The 15,138-nt window shown below is 43.4% G+C and overlaps 1 long non-coding RNA gene across 1 annotated transcript in view; it reads right to left on the reverse strand.

The window, feature by feature from the left end:
- LOC138669656 (uncharacterized) overlaps nt 1–15,138 on the reverse strand; it is an 89,254-nt gene that overhangs the window by 40,595 nt on the left and 33,521 nt on the right. Inside the window, exon 2 of the long non-coding RNA XR_011319216.1 lies at nt 1,883–2,044. This is a non-coding gene — a long non-coding RNA (uncharacterized lncRNA). The remainder of the gene's footprint in view (nt 1–1,882; nt 2,045–15,138) is intronic.

Consider the following 15,138-nt stretch of genomic DNA (forward strand, 5'->3'; position numbering starts at 1 on the left):
TGTGAATTCTGTGGCTGAATTCACTCCTGTGGTCACAAGTGGTATTGCAGCCTCTGGGCTTCCTCCCTCAGGTGTTTTGGTGAGCTCGTTGGCTGCCTTGCTATTTAACTCCACCTGAGTCTGTCTTCCTTGCTCCTTGTCAATGTTCCAGTGTTGGATCTGAGCTTCTGCATCTTTCCTGTGGCCTGCTGCTCTGCTAGATAAGTGTTACTTTGTTTTTGTTTCCGTTTTTTCTGTCCAGCTGTGCTATTCTCTTTTGCTGGAAGCTCTGAGACGCAAAGGGTGCATCGCCGTGCCGTTAGTTCGGCGCGGTGGGTCTTTTTGCCCCCCTTTGCGTGGTTCTGCTTTAGGGTTTTTTGTAGACTGCATAGTTCTCTTTGCTATCCTCGCTCTGTCTAGAATATCGGGCCTCACTTTGCTGAATCTATTTCATTCCTACGTTTTGTCTTTTCATCTTGCTAACAGTCATTATATGTGGGGGGCTGCCTATTCCTTTGGGGTATTGCTCTGAGGCAAGTCAGGCTTGTATTTCTATCTTCAGGCTAGTCAGCTCCTCAGGCAGTGCCGAGTTGCATAGGTAGTGTTAGGCGCAATCCACTGCTGCTTTTAGTTGTGTGAGGATAGGTTCAGGTATTGCAGTCTGCAGAGATTCCACGTCTCAGAGCTTGTTCTATTGTTTTTGGGTTATTGCCATATCACTGTATGTGCGCTGATTACTGCACACTGTGTTGCCTGATAGCACAGCATAACAGGCCACCACACACAGTATATTGGCCCCCAGTTTCCTCACAGTATGATGCCTCCTCAGCTTTCCCTCCCACACCCCGTATAATGGCCACCACACACACAGTATATTGGCCCCCAGTTTCCTCACACAGTATGATGCCTCCACAGCTCTCCTTCCCACACCCCGTATAATGGCCCCGTTTCCTCACACAGTATGATGCCTCCACATCTCTCCCTCCCACACACACTATAATGGCCACAACAGACCCCCCCAGAGTATGTTGGCCCCCAGTTTCCTCACAGTATGATGCCTCCACAGTTCTCCTTCCCACGCCCTTATAATGGCCACCACACAGTATATTGTCCCCCACAACTTCCCCACACAGTATGAGGACAACACAACTCCCATACAGTAGGATGACCACACAGTCCCATACACAGTACAATGCTACACTGCTTCAGCATTGTATAATACCCTCATTGCACACAGTATGATACCTCCACAGCACCATCCTCAAACACACACAGTATGATATCACCACAGCTTCTCACCCACAAGTCTCGATCGACGAAAGAAAAAAAACCCTCACCTAGCACGACTCCCCTGATGTGTTGCTTGACTTTTTACAGCATGTGGACCTAATGTGGATCTAGTGATTTAATTGTGTCTGCTGCACTGGCTCAATTATGGAAGAGGGAGCTGATGGCTTCCAGCCATTTGGCTGTCCTAACAAGGTAAGAAATGTATCATTTTTCTATGTTTGAACAATCAAAATATCTAGCAAAAAAATCATATTAGTGTCGCCAGAATCTGGGAGCTTTTCTACAGCTGTAGTTGTAGGAGGGCTCAATTTTTAAGGAAAAATGTACGTTTTTCTTAGTACCATGTTTTGGTATACTGGCATGCTTATTTAAAAGTTGTGAGATAGATTATTTTTTGCATGACAAACTGAAGTTTTTCTTGGTACCATCTTAAGGTTTCGGAGACTTTTTTTTTTTTTGCAAAATGATCATAAAACAGTAATTCTTGCATTTTTTTATGGCTTTTACTGTGGGTGATGGGCGAGTCAAATAGCAAGCTCATTTTAGTTTAGGTTCATATAAGCACCGCAATAACAAATATGTATAGTTGATTTACACTTCATTTCATACTCACAATAAAAGGCCACTTAAGAAAAGTATTTTGTGTCACCATCTTCTAAAAGCCACAAAACATGTTATTTTTTCTGTGATGATGTGCAGGTTTCTTCTCCGTAATGTGTCAATTTCTCTTACGGGTACGAATAGTTTAAGTGAAGATTTTCCGCTTAGACTTGCACTAGATGGGGAAAATTCACAGGTAAAAAAAACATGTTTCTAGTGTGTTTTCACTGCAGAAACATATCAAAAAAGGCATGTAATCGGCACAAGGCTAGATCAATAAAGTTTTATCCAAGCCAAATACCAGGAAGTATCAAAAATAAAACAGGTTTGTAGAAAACATGACATGCTAAAGAGAAATAAACCATAGCATCGAAAACTTGATAAAAACTGCAAATCTGCAACATGAAAAACTCACCAAAAGCTCATCACGGGAACGTTGCCTCAAAGTCTGGTTCATTGGTTAATTTTTATTTTTTTGTTTACGTAAAACAAAAAAGGGCTTATTTTTTCGCATGATTTTAGACCGATTTTCTTTAACATTTTTTGCATGTCTCTGCAGTCATGACCCCGCCACGTGAGATCATAAATTAGTGGTAGCGCTGAGGTGCCACACACCTGCACCTCACATTTCAACCCCTAATATTGCGGGGTAGGCCATGCCTGAGAATATTAGCTTAAGATGACCCAGTCATCCGTTTCTATACATCATTAATTAAAGGGGTTGTCTACTACTCAGACACTAGATTTTCCCCATGTGCAACCACCTATATCCACCTCTGGTGCGGGCACCATTCCACCATGTCAGTGCCTGCTCTACTCGGGCTCACATGATATCATTATGCTACGTGAGCTCTGCAGCCCCAATAAGCAGCCGCTTCCCTCTCACTTCCTTCAGACAAAACCGACACCAGGAAGAAGTGTGAGCGGATGCTGCTCTTGGACTTCCTCCAAACATCAGCTCAACACAAGCCCTCACACAGCCGGAGGTTTACTATGTAAATGCCACTTCTGGGTCAAGCAGAGCGGTGGCGTCACTGAGACGGGCAGCACAACAGTGCTGGCTCCCAGAGAAGGCGGTGGTAAGGGAGAGACTAATACACTCACTACATTACATACACTGAGTTATTGAAAACCCTTGATGGGATAACTTTTTTAACTTCCATTGTGACAGACGGCTGCCACCACATAGTAATGGCTCATATCAGTGACACCAAATTAGTCTGTGACCTTAGGAGTCAGCGTTGTGCTACAAGATGCTTTCTGCGCACAGTAAGCACCCTTATGTTAAAAAGTCCCCCTTGTCAGTCAAAACAGCAACTTCATTCTCTTAAGTAGCCGTTGTTTTCACTTTTATTTCATAAATCAAAAGTATATGTGAAAATAAGTAACTTTGTAATATATTTTACCAGATAAAATGCTTTTCTCTGCCAAAATTGATGACTCGTTATCATTGTTCTCAATTCTGAGGTAAAATGTGTATTTAGGGAGGACAGCGCCTCCTATTACTGAGAGGAGATGGTGACTGCTAGGGTTGAGCGAAACGGATCGTTCATTTTCAAAAGTCGCCGACTTTTGGCAAAGTCGGGTTTCATGAAACCCGACCCGATCCCTGTGTGGGGTCGGCCATGCGGTACGCGACTTTCGCGCCAAAGTCGCGTTTCGTATGACGCGCTTGGCGCCATTTTTTTCAGCCAATGAAGGGGCGTGGGCAGAGTGATGTCACAGGTCTTAGGGGCGTGGAGAGAGAGAGAGAGAGAGAGAGAGAGAGAAAAAAAAAAAAAATAATTCCCATTGGCTTTGCATTGGGTTTCGTGTTTCGGTCGATCCTCGACTTTTCGCCATAATCGGCCGATTTCACTCGACTCGACTTTTGAGATAGTCGGGTTTCGCGAAACCCGGCTCGACCCTAAAACAGTCAAGGTCGCTCAACCCTAGTCACTGCTACTGGTGAGATTCTATGTAGACAGATGAAGAGAGGAGCTAGAGATGGAGCTCCTTCCTCCTCCTCCTACCTACACAGAATCTCACCAGTAGCAGCCGCTATCTCCTCTCAGTAATGGGAGGCGCTGTCCTCCCTAAATACACATTTTACCTCAGAATGGAGAACAATGATAACGAGTCATCAATTTTGGCAGAGAAAAGCATTTTATCTGGTAAAATATATTAAAAAGTTACTTATTTTCACATGTACGATTGATTTATGAAATAAAAAGGACGGTAACTAAGGCTATGTGCACACGTTACGGATTTAACCGCGGATTTTTCCGCACTGAATCCGCATCTCTTGGCAGAAAACGCAGGTGCGCTTTTTATGCGTTTTTTCCTGCAGAATTGTCTGCGTTTTTTACACCAATAATGTTTGCATGCTGCCGAGGGGCAGCCGAAATCGCTATTAGTGGGAACCTGCCACCAGAAAAATGCTTTTAGCCTGCAGATATTGGGATATGGGGTTTATCTGCAGGTTTACAGCGTTACTAACCTGCCTGACACCTGCACTTGGCCGAACGTTGAGGGGAGAAAATTATCTTTATTCTCCCAGGCATTTGGTCTCAGTAATGGCGGCGGTGCTGGTTCAGTCACTGCTTTGACTATACAGAGCGCCAGCTGTAACCGTGTTCTTTTAAATAGGCTGCTGCATTTCCCACCCTAGGCTTATACTCGAGTCATTAAGTTTTCCCAGTTTTTTGTGGCAAAATTAGGGGGGTCGGCTTATACTCGAGTATGTACGGTATTATGGTCAAAGCTAGCACTGATGGCATCAATAACTCTAACGTGGCAGCTATGCAAGAGCCAGCAGCCTTGCTGCCTGGAGCAGGGCACACTCCTGAGCCTGTGCCGTGTAAGCAGCTGCCGAAAAGAGGTTAAACGGATTCGGTCTATAAAAACATATGCAGAAATTGATCTAATGCTGCACTAAAAATTATTGCTAAAGCTTCATTAGAGGCTATGGTAATTTTCTTTCTTTTCATTGTACAGTATAAAAAAAATCTCATCCTAGAGGATGTATATGTCTGCCATGAGCAAGGGTTAATTAGCGCTCCATGACTGTGGCTTGTACCTACAGCTGGGCTCATGGATCGGAGAGAACACAAATCCAAGCAGTTTAACCCTTTAAATTCAGGATTCAGTAGGAGCTGCAACACTGATTTGATCAGACAGAGGGAAGGGCTCCCTCATTAAGCCCGAGGGAATAGCAAGTATGGCAGCAGAGGACCTGCCAGCATCATGCTGACAGGCATAATATGCCGAAATACAGCAGCATCCTTTTTCACAAGAGGATACATTGAACTCTTATATGTGGGGGAAAAAAATAGGCCACACTGGATATACAGCTATTTATGCATATTATTGTGCAATAGTAAGAAATAATGAAAGGGTTTGGTGGCCAAATCATTAAATCCTCAAATTGTCCTGTGAATCATTAATGTGAAGGTAAGTGCAGTAAGAGGCTATTCCTTTTTATTTATAAATGCATTGCCCTTAAAGAGAACCGCTCATTAGTTTTTACCTATGTAGCTGGTGCAATGCTACTGCACGTCATTAAATATCAAATGCAATCTTCATTTTATAAAGGCTGTCCCATTTGTCGTTTATCAGTTTCTATGGGGCAAAGCATAAGCACACCCAATACATGCTGATTCATTCTGGGATTATTATGGCAAAGGAAAAATGATCTGTGAATCCCCCATCTCCATGCAAACAGATCACGGTCACAGATATCAGTGGTCTGTATACAGAAATAAGTTAGGAAGACACCGGTCATGTCTTCTCAGATTACCAGCATCAATGTATAAATATATGTGTGGTCAGTACAAAGGACTGGCACACGACTCCGGCTATGTGCACACGTTGCAGATTTGAATGTGGAATTTTCTGCGCAGATTCTGCATTTCTTGGCAGAAAACGCAGGTCAGAATCTGCGCTTTTTTTGCGGATTTGCTGTGGATTTTGTGTGGATTACTTCCTTTTTAATCCTTGCGGATTTCTATGAATAGGTGCAGAAACGTAGCAGATCCGCAAAAAGAATTGACATGGTCCTTTTTTGAATCTGCTGCGTTTTCAGTGCGGATTTTTCCGCACCAGTAGCACAGCATTTTTTTTTTTTTTTGCCATTGATTTACATTGTACTGTAATTCACTTGCGGATCTGCAGCGTTTCGGAAAAAAACGCTGCGGATCCAGAGGAAATCTGCAACTTGTGCACATACCCTTATTCCTTCCAGAGACCATACTAAGGACCAGGGGCACTCATTACGTGTGGAAGAAAAGCGATTCCAGCAGATAAATAGGAAAGGGTTCTTTACAGTTAGAGCAGTCAGACTGTGGAATGCCCGACCACAAGAGGTGGTACTGGCAGACACTACAACAGATTTAATAAAGGGCTAGATGATTTCCTCGATATACATAAAATTGCAGGTTATAGTTAATTTAGTGTCAAAATGCACAAAAGGTTGAACTTGATGGACCTAGGTCTTTCTTCAACCTCTAACTGTATATAAATTAACAAGTGCCCAAATGTGGAACCAATGGAGTGGATATATGAAGACATAGTGCAAGATGGTGCTACATCAGTCTTGACAGAGTACATTGCACCAAATTCTTCACATCACAATGAATTTGGCAAGTAGTAGGCGCCACTGTGTGCTACACCGGAAACACTTCTCCTGTCAGCGACTCAAGTAGCAATTCAGGCATAGAAAACGTAGGCATTTTTGGTTAATTTGATGCCGAACATAGCCATGCCCTCTGCCCAGGCTCTTCCCCAGCTCGGTCGATGTTGGCTAAGCTGATCGAAAGTGTCATGAAAATGTCAAAGAATCTTAATATCTTTGCCCAACTCCGCATTACTCATATACTCTACGACTACACAGAGTTTGTATGACACAATTCTAGAATAAAAGCTTTGATGAATTGGCCCCAATAACTTCTGAACTCTGAAACAATGTTCAATTGGAATGCTGTCTTCAGGGCTTCATGTCCTATTCAAATAGCCTTAGGCTATGTTCACACTATGCGGTTTTTACTGCGGAACCGCGGCGATTTTGCCGCTGCGGGTCCGCAGCTGTTTTCCATGCAGGGTACAGTACTATGTTACCCTATGGAAAACAAAAACCGCAGTGCACATGATGCGGAAAATCCCGAAAAAAACCGCGCTGAATTGCTGCGGGAAAAAAAGAAGGACCATGTCACTTCTTTGTGCAGAATCGCAGCGATTCTGCACCCATAGAAATGCATTGATCCGCTTACTTCCCGCATGGGGCTGTGCACACCATGCGGGAAATAAGCAGATAATGTGCGGGTTATACCCGGGGTGGAGGAGAGGAGAATCACCTCCAGGCCCCGGGAACCATATTTGTGGTCAGGGTGGATAAAAATCAATGTTTTTTTTTTAAAAAATAAAAAAAAATCGGATTTTTTTTATTTAAATCAGATTTTTTTTATTTAAATCGGATTTTTTTCAATAAACTGCTTTTTGAGGAAAATATTTTACCATCCAAAGGTTCTTCCATCATGAGATAAAGCTGAGTTGTTTAACTCAGTAGAATATAGGCTGTATATGTGTAACATTCACAATGCCATGCTCTTCCAGAGGTTTCTGTAGGATTAGTGGGCAGTTTCTCTCCTATATTATCACAGACGCTCGCTTTACTTACACAGTTCTCAAAACTGAATTTGACTCCGCAGAGGTCCCAGCCTCTTCTTCACGGCAAAAATGTTACAACACGAACAGAGTTGAGAAAAAGATCTTAATCCTATTGTTCTACAAACCTATGAATACAGAATCAACCCCTTCAGTGCCAAGTCCAAGAAGTTAGACAATATGTTTCTGATTGTTTGGAGTGGAATAGATCTGCACAACACAAGAAGAATGTGAATCTAAGTGTGAGGAGGAGGAAGGGCAAGCAGACAAGAAAATGAAAGTGAAACTTTGAGCACAATACTGCAGCACAGCCACAGACAGACAAGTCTGGATCTGTTTGTGTGTACGATCTGAGGTTTATTACATTCTTTCCTTATAATGGCAGCAGGCCGTAAAAGAGACCCAGTTTGGGAATATTTTAATGAAGCTCCTTCGCCTATCGGTAAGGCAGGCACACACTTAGATTCACATTCTTCTTGTGTTGTGCAGATCTATTCCACTCCAAACATTCAGAAACATATTGTCTAACTTCTTGGACTTGGCACTGAAGGGGTTGATTCTGTATTCATAGGTTTGTAGAACAATAGGATTAAGGTCTTTTTCTCAACTCTGTTCGTGTTGTAACATTTTTGCCGTGAAGAAGAGGCTGGGACCTCTGCGGAGTCAAATTCAGTTAGGTAGAAACTTTGATTTAAATCACTGATTTAAATCAAGCCTTACTGACTAGTGATTTAAATCGTGATTTAAATCAGTTAGAATTAAATCAAATCCACCCTGTTTGTGGTAAAAAAAAAAAAGAATTAAAATAAAAAATAAGCTATACTCACCTCTGAAGTCTCAGCGCTGCACGCAGCCGTCCGGTCTCAGGTTTGCTATGCGACCAGGACCTTCGGTGACGTCGCGGTCACATGACCGTGACGTCACGAAGGTCCTGGTCGCACAGCATCTTTGGAACCGGACTGCCGCCTGCAGCGCCGAGGAGATCGGGACGTCAGAGGGTGAGTATATAATTTTATTATTTTTAACATTACTATTGATGCTGCATATGCAGCATCAATAGTAGAGGTAAAATCCCGCAGCGGAACCCGCAGGACAAACCGCGATAAAGCTGCAGGGATAACCGCAGCGGGTTTGCCCTGCAGATTTATCAAATCCGCTGCGGGAGAACCCGCAGGACAGAACGCAACATGTGAATGTGGCCTTAAAGGGGTTCTCTCCTCGGACAACCATTTATCAATTGGTATATTCCCTTTATAAAATAACAGCTCTACTCAACTTTGGTGCCTGGGTCATTCCAGAAATGTCAGTGCCTGGACTCCCGGGACTCATGTGATGTTATGCCACGTGAACCCTGCAGCCAATCAGTGACAGCTTCATTGTCGCTTCCTTCAAAATTAAACTGACGACTTCAAGAAACGAGCGCTGCTGCTGGTCTCTGACTTCCACCAAATGTCAGTTACATCCAAAGGAAGAGTGAAGCAGACACAGATTGGATACAAGGCTCACGTGGCACAACATCACGCGAGTCCCTGGAGAGCCAGTGCAGTCATCAGGGTTTTCTGAGCACTGGACAAACCCTTTAATGTCCCAATCTAAAATTATAACAATGCAGTTAGTGCTGATCATTAGGGTTCTAACCATAACACATACTCTAAAATGCTGTCACATTATGGACATCTAATTGAAGCCTTAAAGGTAGTGATGAGCGAGTGTATTTGTTTCTCGAGTTTTCCCTGAGCACGCTCGGGTGGTCTCCAAGTATTTATGACTGCTCGGAGATTAAGTTTTCATCGCCTCAGCAGCATGATTTACAGCTATTAGCCTGCTTGATTACATGTGAGGATTACCTAGCAACCAGGCAACCCCCACATGTACTCAGGCTGGCTAGCAGCTGTAAATCATTCAGCTGCAGTGATGAAAACTAAATCTCCGAACACTAACAAATACTCGGAGGTCACCCGAGCGTGCTCGGGAAAACCCGAGCAACGAGTACACTCGCTCATCACTACTTAAAAGGAATCTGTCACCCCAAAAATCGCATATGAGATAAGGCCACTGTCATCAGGGGCTTATCTACAGCATTCTGTAATGCTGAGAATTAGCCTCCGATGTAACCTGAAAGGTAAGAAAAACAGGTTATATTATACTCACCCAGGGGAGGTCCTGCTGCGGTCTGGGTCTGATGGGCATCGCTGTCCAGCTCCTCCTAGCTTCATACGATGATGTCCTCTTCTTGTATTCCTGCCGAGGCTCTGGCGCAGGCATACTTTACCCTGTTGAGGGCAGAGCAAAGTACTGCAGTGCGCAGACGTCGGGGCTCTCTGACCTTTCCCGGCACCTGCGCACTGCAGTACTTTGCTGTGCCCTCAACAGGGCAAAGTAAGCCTGCGCCGGAGCGTGAAGACAAAAAGACGACGTCATCGTATGAAGATGGGAGGTCCCGGACCGGACCGCAGCGGGACTGCCCCTGGGTGAGTATAATATAACCTGTTTTTCTTACCTTTCAGGTTACATCGGGGGCTTATCTACAGCATCACAGAAGGCTGTAGATAAGCCCGATGCCGGTGGCCTTAGCTTATATACGATTTTTGGAGTGACCGATTCCCTTTAAGCAAAGGGTAACTGATCGTTTCAGGCCCCAGCCACAAAAACAGGTCAGAATTCCAATGTAATCAGGTTCCAGTGTTTAACCCCTTAACGACCGCCAATACGCCTTTTAATGGCGGCGGTTAAGGGTACTTATGCCTCAGCGCTGCTTTTTGACAGCGCTGAGAAATAAGTGTACAGTGCCCCCGCCAGGGTTGGAATGTCTCTAAGGTCTCAGCTACTGGGGGTAGCTGAGAACCCAGAGAACATGACCCCAGTGTTGCGATCGCTATTATTAACGAAATAACGGTGACCGCAAAAAATGTGATGTGATCGCAGAATAAGTGGGATACCTTGAAGTGTTTCAGAGCTATAACGTCAAAGTGAAAAAGTTGAAAGGGTTAAAAGTTGACCAGAGATTTCTAATTTTTCCTACAAAATTTACAAAACTTTTTTTTTTTTTTTTTTAAGGGACCACCTTAGGCTAGGTTCACATTGCGTTAGGGCAGTCCGTTTAGCGCATAGCGCTACGTACTGCGCTAACGCAATGTCTGAAAGGGGATCGCGTTTGCCGATCCCGCTAGCGCAGATACCCGATCTGCAAGCAGCGTCCGCGGTCCGTCCGAAACTAACGGGACATAACTAGCGCGTGAGGAAAATGGCATGCGCTAGAGATCAGTTAGCACATTGCCGTCAATGGGTGCGCTAACGGATCCGTTGCATGGTGTTAATTGCGACAATTTCGCCATGTAACGGCGTCCGCTAGCGTTAACCCATTAACGAAATGTGAACCTAGCCTTACATTTGAAGTGACTTTGAGGGGGCTATATGACAGAAAATACCCAAAAGTGACACCATTCTAAAAACTGAACCCCTCAAGATACTCAAAAAAATAAAAAAGTTTATTAACTCTTCAGATGAAAAGGGAAATACTTTAGACCACTTTATTTTTTATTTTCACAAGGATAACAGGAAAAAAAAAAATCAACCCCAAAATTTATCGTGTAATTTCTCCTGAGCATGCTGATACTCCATATGTGACGAATAAAAACACTGTTTGGCAGCACGGCAAGGCTCAGAATGGAACGAACGCCATTTGGCTTTTTGAATGCAAAGTTTGCTGGAATAATTAGCAGACCTCATATTCCGCTTGGAGAGCCCGATGTACCTGACAAGTGGAAACCCCTCCACAAGTGACCCCATTTTGGAAACCACACCCCTTAAGGATTTTATCCAGGAGTATAGGGAGCATTTTGAATACACAGGTACGACGCAGAATTTGAAAACATAAGTCATCATACTGAATATAAAGTCATTGATGTTGAGTGCAAGTGCTCGCTTCCACCTTTTGCATTGGGCGCTCGGGTATACACCAAATATCTTGAGATGCCCGAGTCTCTGTTCCGCATATTACACGGCTGTTAGACGCCCCCCAAAAATAAGCAGTGATCTGCAATACTTCGTGCATATTTGAGCACCTGATGCAAACTAGAGTAGCAAGCACTTGCGCTCAACATTAGCCGTAATATCGTAATTTTCTCTACCTATTGTTGTCGGGTACCGGCCTGCAAATTTCAGCGGGCGCACTGCGCATTACTTTTTTTCCCAGGAAGATGACGCCAGGTCGGGGAACAGAGCAGAAGGGTTCGGGAGATCTCATTTCTCTCTCCTCTGACATATATCATGTCAAAAGAGAATTATTGAAACAGCTGGCATACTTTTTTTTTTTTTTGTAATCGAACACCATATTCTCCGGGGTCTCAGCTACACCCGATAGCCAAGACTCGGGAGATTTTCCGACTCAGGGGGCGCTACAGCCTTATTCCTTATATTTGAACAATTACAAGTTTTGGCTATTTACTAAAACATATTCAAGATACAATTATATAATCAATATTGGTTTAATGTGCCGATTCTAAGCTTTATTTGGAGGGTATTCATATCTTAAAGGGAACCTGTCAACCCCCTCTGGCATTTTTAACTAAAAGAGCCACCCTGTGCAGCACTAATGCTGCATTCTGTGAAGGTGGCTCTTTTTGTTCTCCCTTCCAACGCAGCAATATTAATTTTTATAATTTTCGCACCATACCTTTAGTCTGTCTGGGGGGCACATCTTTTCCCCGGGACACAACTGCCTCCCATCCATCAGTCAGCCCCTCCGTGTGCCGGGTGCCGCCTCCTCTGTCTTCAGTAATGTACCCGGAGCCTGCGCTGTGCTTTTCTTTTTTGCGCATGCGCCGTTTACGCTGCCCTTCGACTCACATCACCTGATGGAATTCATCTCGGAGGGGCTGACTGATGGCCGGGAGGTAGTTGTGTCTAGGGGAAAAGACGTGCCCCCCCCAGACAGACTAAAGGTATGACACGAAAATGATAAAAATTAATATTGCTGCGTTGGAAGGGAGCACAAAAAGAAGAGCCACCTTCACAGAATGCAGCATTTATTCCCTTTTATTTGAGTAATGGTTTAGGAAAGGTTTACAGATCTTTAATATGTAGCTGCCTCTTTTCAAAGGGACCAAAAGTAATTGAACAATTATCTCAAAAGCTCTTTAATGGGCTGTATTGCCAATTCCCTTGTCAATTCATCATCATTTAATCAGGTAAAAGGTCTATAGCTGATTCCAGGTGTGGAATTTGCATTTGGAATCTGTTGCTGTGAACCCACAAAATGCGGTCAAAGGAGCTCTCAATCAAAGAGAAACAGAACAGAATTGGGCTTAAAAAAAAAAATCCATCAGAGAGATGGCACAAATATCAAGAGTGATCAAATGATCAGTTTGGTACATTCTGAAAAAAAAATGCACTAGTGATCTTGGGAACTCAAAAAGGCCTGGACATTCATGGAAGACAACAGTGGTGGATAATCATAGAAATATTTCAATATTGAAGAAAAACCCCTTCAAAACATCCACCCGAGGGGAGAACACTCTCCAGGTAGTACCATAGAGAGAAGACTTCATGGGAGCAAATACAGGGGGTTCACCACAAGTTGCTATTAATCACACTTAAAAATAGGAAGGTCAGATTAGATTTTGCTAAAAGAAAAAAAAAAAAAAACACAACAAACATCTAAATAAGCTAGCCCAGTTCTGGAAGAGCATTCCATAGACAGATAAAGATCAACCTGCACCAGATTGATGGGAAGAGCAAGTATGGCGAAGGCTTGGAAAAGCTCATGATCCCAAGTACACCACATCCTCTGCAAAACATGGTGGAGGCAGTGCGATAGCATGGGCATGCAAGGCATCCAATGTCACTAGGTGACTAGTGTTTATTGATAATGTGACTGAAGACAGAAGCAGCTGAATGAATCCTGAAGTGTACAGGGTTACACTTTCTAATCATATTCAAGCAAATGCAGCAATGCTGATTGGATGGCACGCCACAGTACAGATGGACAATGACCCAAAATATACTGCAAAAGCAACCCAGGAGTTTTTTTTTTTTAATGCAAGTAGAATATTCTGCAATGGTTGAGTCAATCACCAGATCACAAACTCATTAATCATGCATTTCACAGGTTTAAGACAAAACTTTAAGGGAACCTGTCACCCCCAAAATGGAAGTTGAGCTAAGCCCACCGGCATCAGGGGCTTATCTACAGCATTATGTAATGCTGTAGATAAGCCCCCTATGTAACCTGAAAGATGAGAAAAAGGTTAGATTATACTCACCCAGGGGCGTTCCCGCTGGGTTCCGATCCAATGGGCATCGCGGTCCGGGTCCAGCGCCTCCCATCTTCATAAGATGACGTCCTCCTCTTGTCTTCACGCTGCGGCAACGGCGCAGGCATACTTTGTCTGCCCTGTTGAGGGCAAAGTACTGCAGTGCATAGGCACCGGGAAAGGCACCGGAGCCACAGCGTGAAGAGGACGTCATCCTATGATGATGGGAGGTCCCAGACCGGACCGTGACGCCCATCGAGCCGGACCGGGACCGCCCCTTTAAAAGGGGATTTCCCACAAACAAAAGTTCATTTTAATCACTAGATCTTGGAATAATAAGTCCCACAATTGAATGTTTTTAAAGAAAATGTTCCTGCGCTGAGATAATCTTATAAATGTGCCCCTCCTGTGTACTGTGTAATGGCCGTGTCATACCATGTAGGAACATGGTCTGATCATGCTACATCTCCTGGGCAAGAGAGAAACATTTTATTTAAACACATCCAATTGTGGGACTTATTATTCCAAGACCAATGATTAAAATTAATTTTTGTTTGTGGGAAAATCCCTTTAAGGCATTTTTTCTTTATGGTAAAGTTAACTTGTCCAATTACTTGAGCCCTTGAAATGAGGAGGCTTTGTAGAAAAATGGTTGCAACTCCTACATGTTTTGTAGCATATTTTTGTTCAACCCCTTTAATTAAACTGTAAACTCTACACTTCAATTGTGTCTCAGTTGTTTCATTTTAAATAAAAAAAAAAAAATATTGGAATGCAGAGCCCAAATCAAGAGATTTGGTCCCTGTCCAGATATTTCTGGACCTAACTGTATGTAACATTAGGCTATGTTTACATCCATGATTTTTTTTATGTTGACAGCACACTCACCCATACAGTTTCACTTATCCATACATACATCAGTTTTAAAAAGGAGTCCATGAAGCTCCGAGCAAGTCCTATTCTCATGGTATTCTGGATCAGACTTGGCCATGAAAAAGTCTATGTTGTGAGTCATGCCATATCTTGAGCACATAGTCAGGGGAGACTGTCAATCACTTAATAGGACCGCCCACTGGACTCATGTATAGAACACCTGGGATTTCAATGAATAAAATACAAGTTTTACTGAAACTTTTCCCACAAAATGATACACTTAATCAGATCCTGCTGCTCTAGAACACTGCATCTGCAGACTTTATACCATTTTCAACATAGGTTCTATTTTTAAGTGGTGTACAGAACCAGTCACACATATGGGCACTCCTGTCCATGCAATGGTTTTCCTTGTTCTTATGTAGATTCAGACTTAAAGCAGCAAAATCATAAAGGAATATGAACATATGGAAACAAGGAAAAAAAACATGTGACAGACCAG

This window comes from Ranitomeya imitator, chromosome 3 (genome assembly GCF_032444005.1).
Source record: "Ranitomeya imitator isolate aRanImi1 chromosome 3, aRanImi1.pri, whole genome shotgun sequence".
NCBI lineage: Eukaryota > Metazoa > Chordata > Amphibia > Anura > Dendrobatidae > Ranitomeya > Ranitomeya imitator.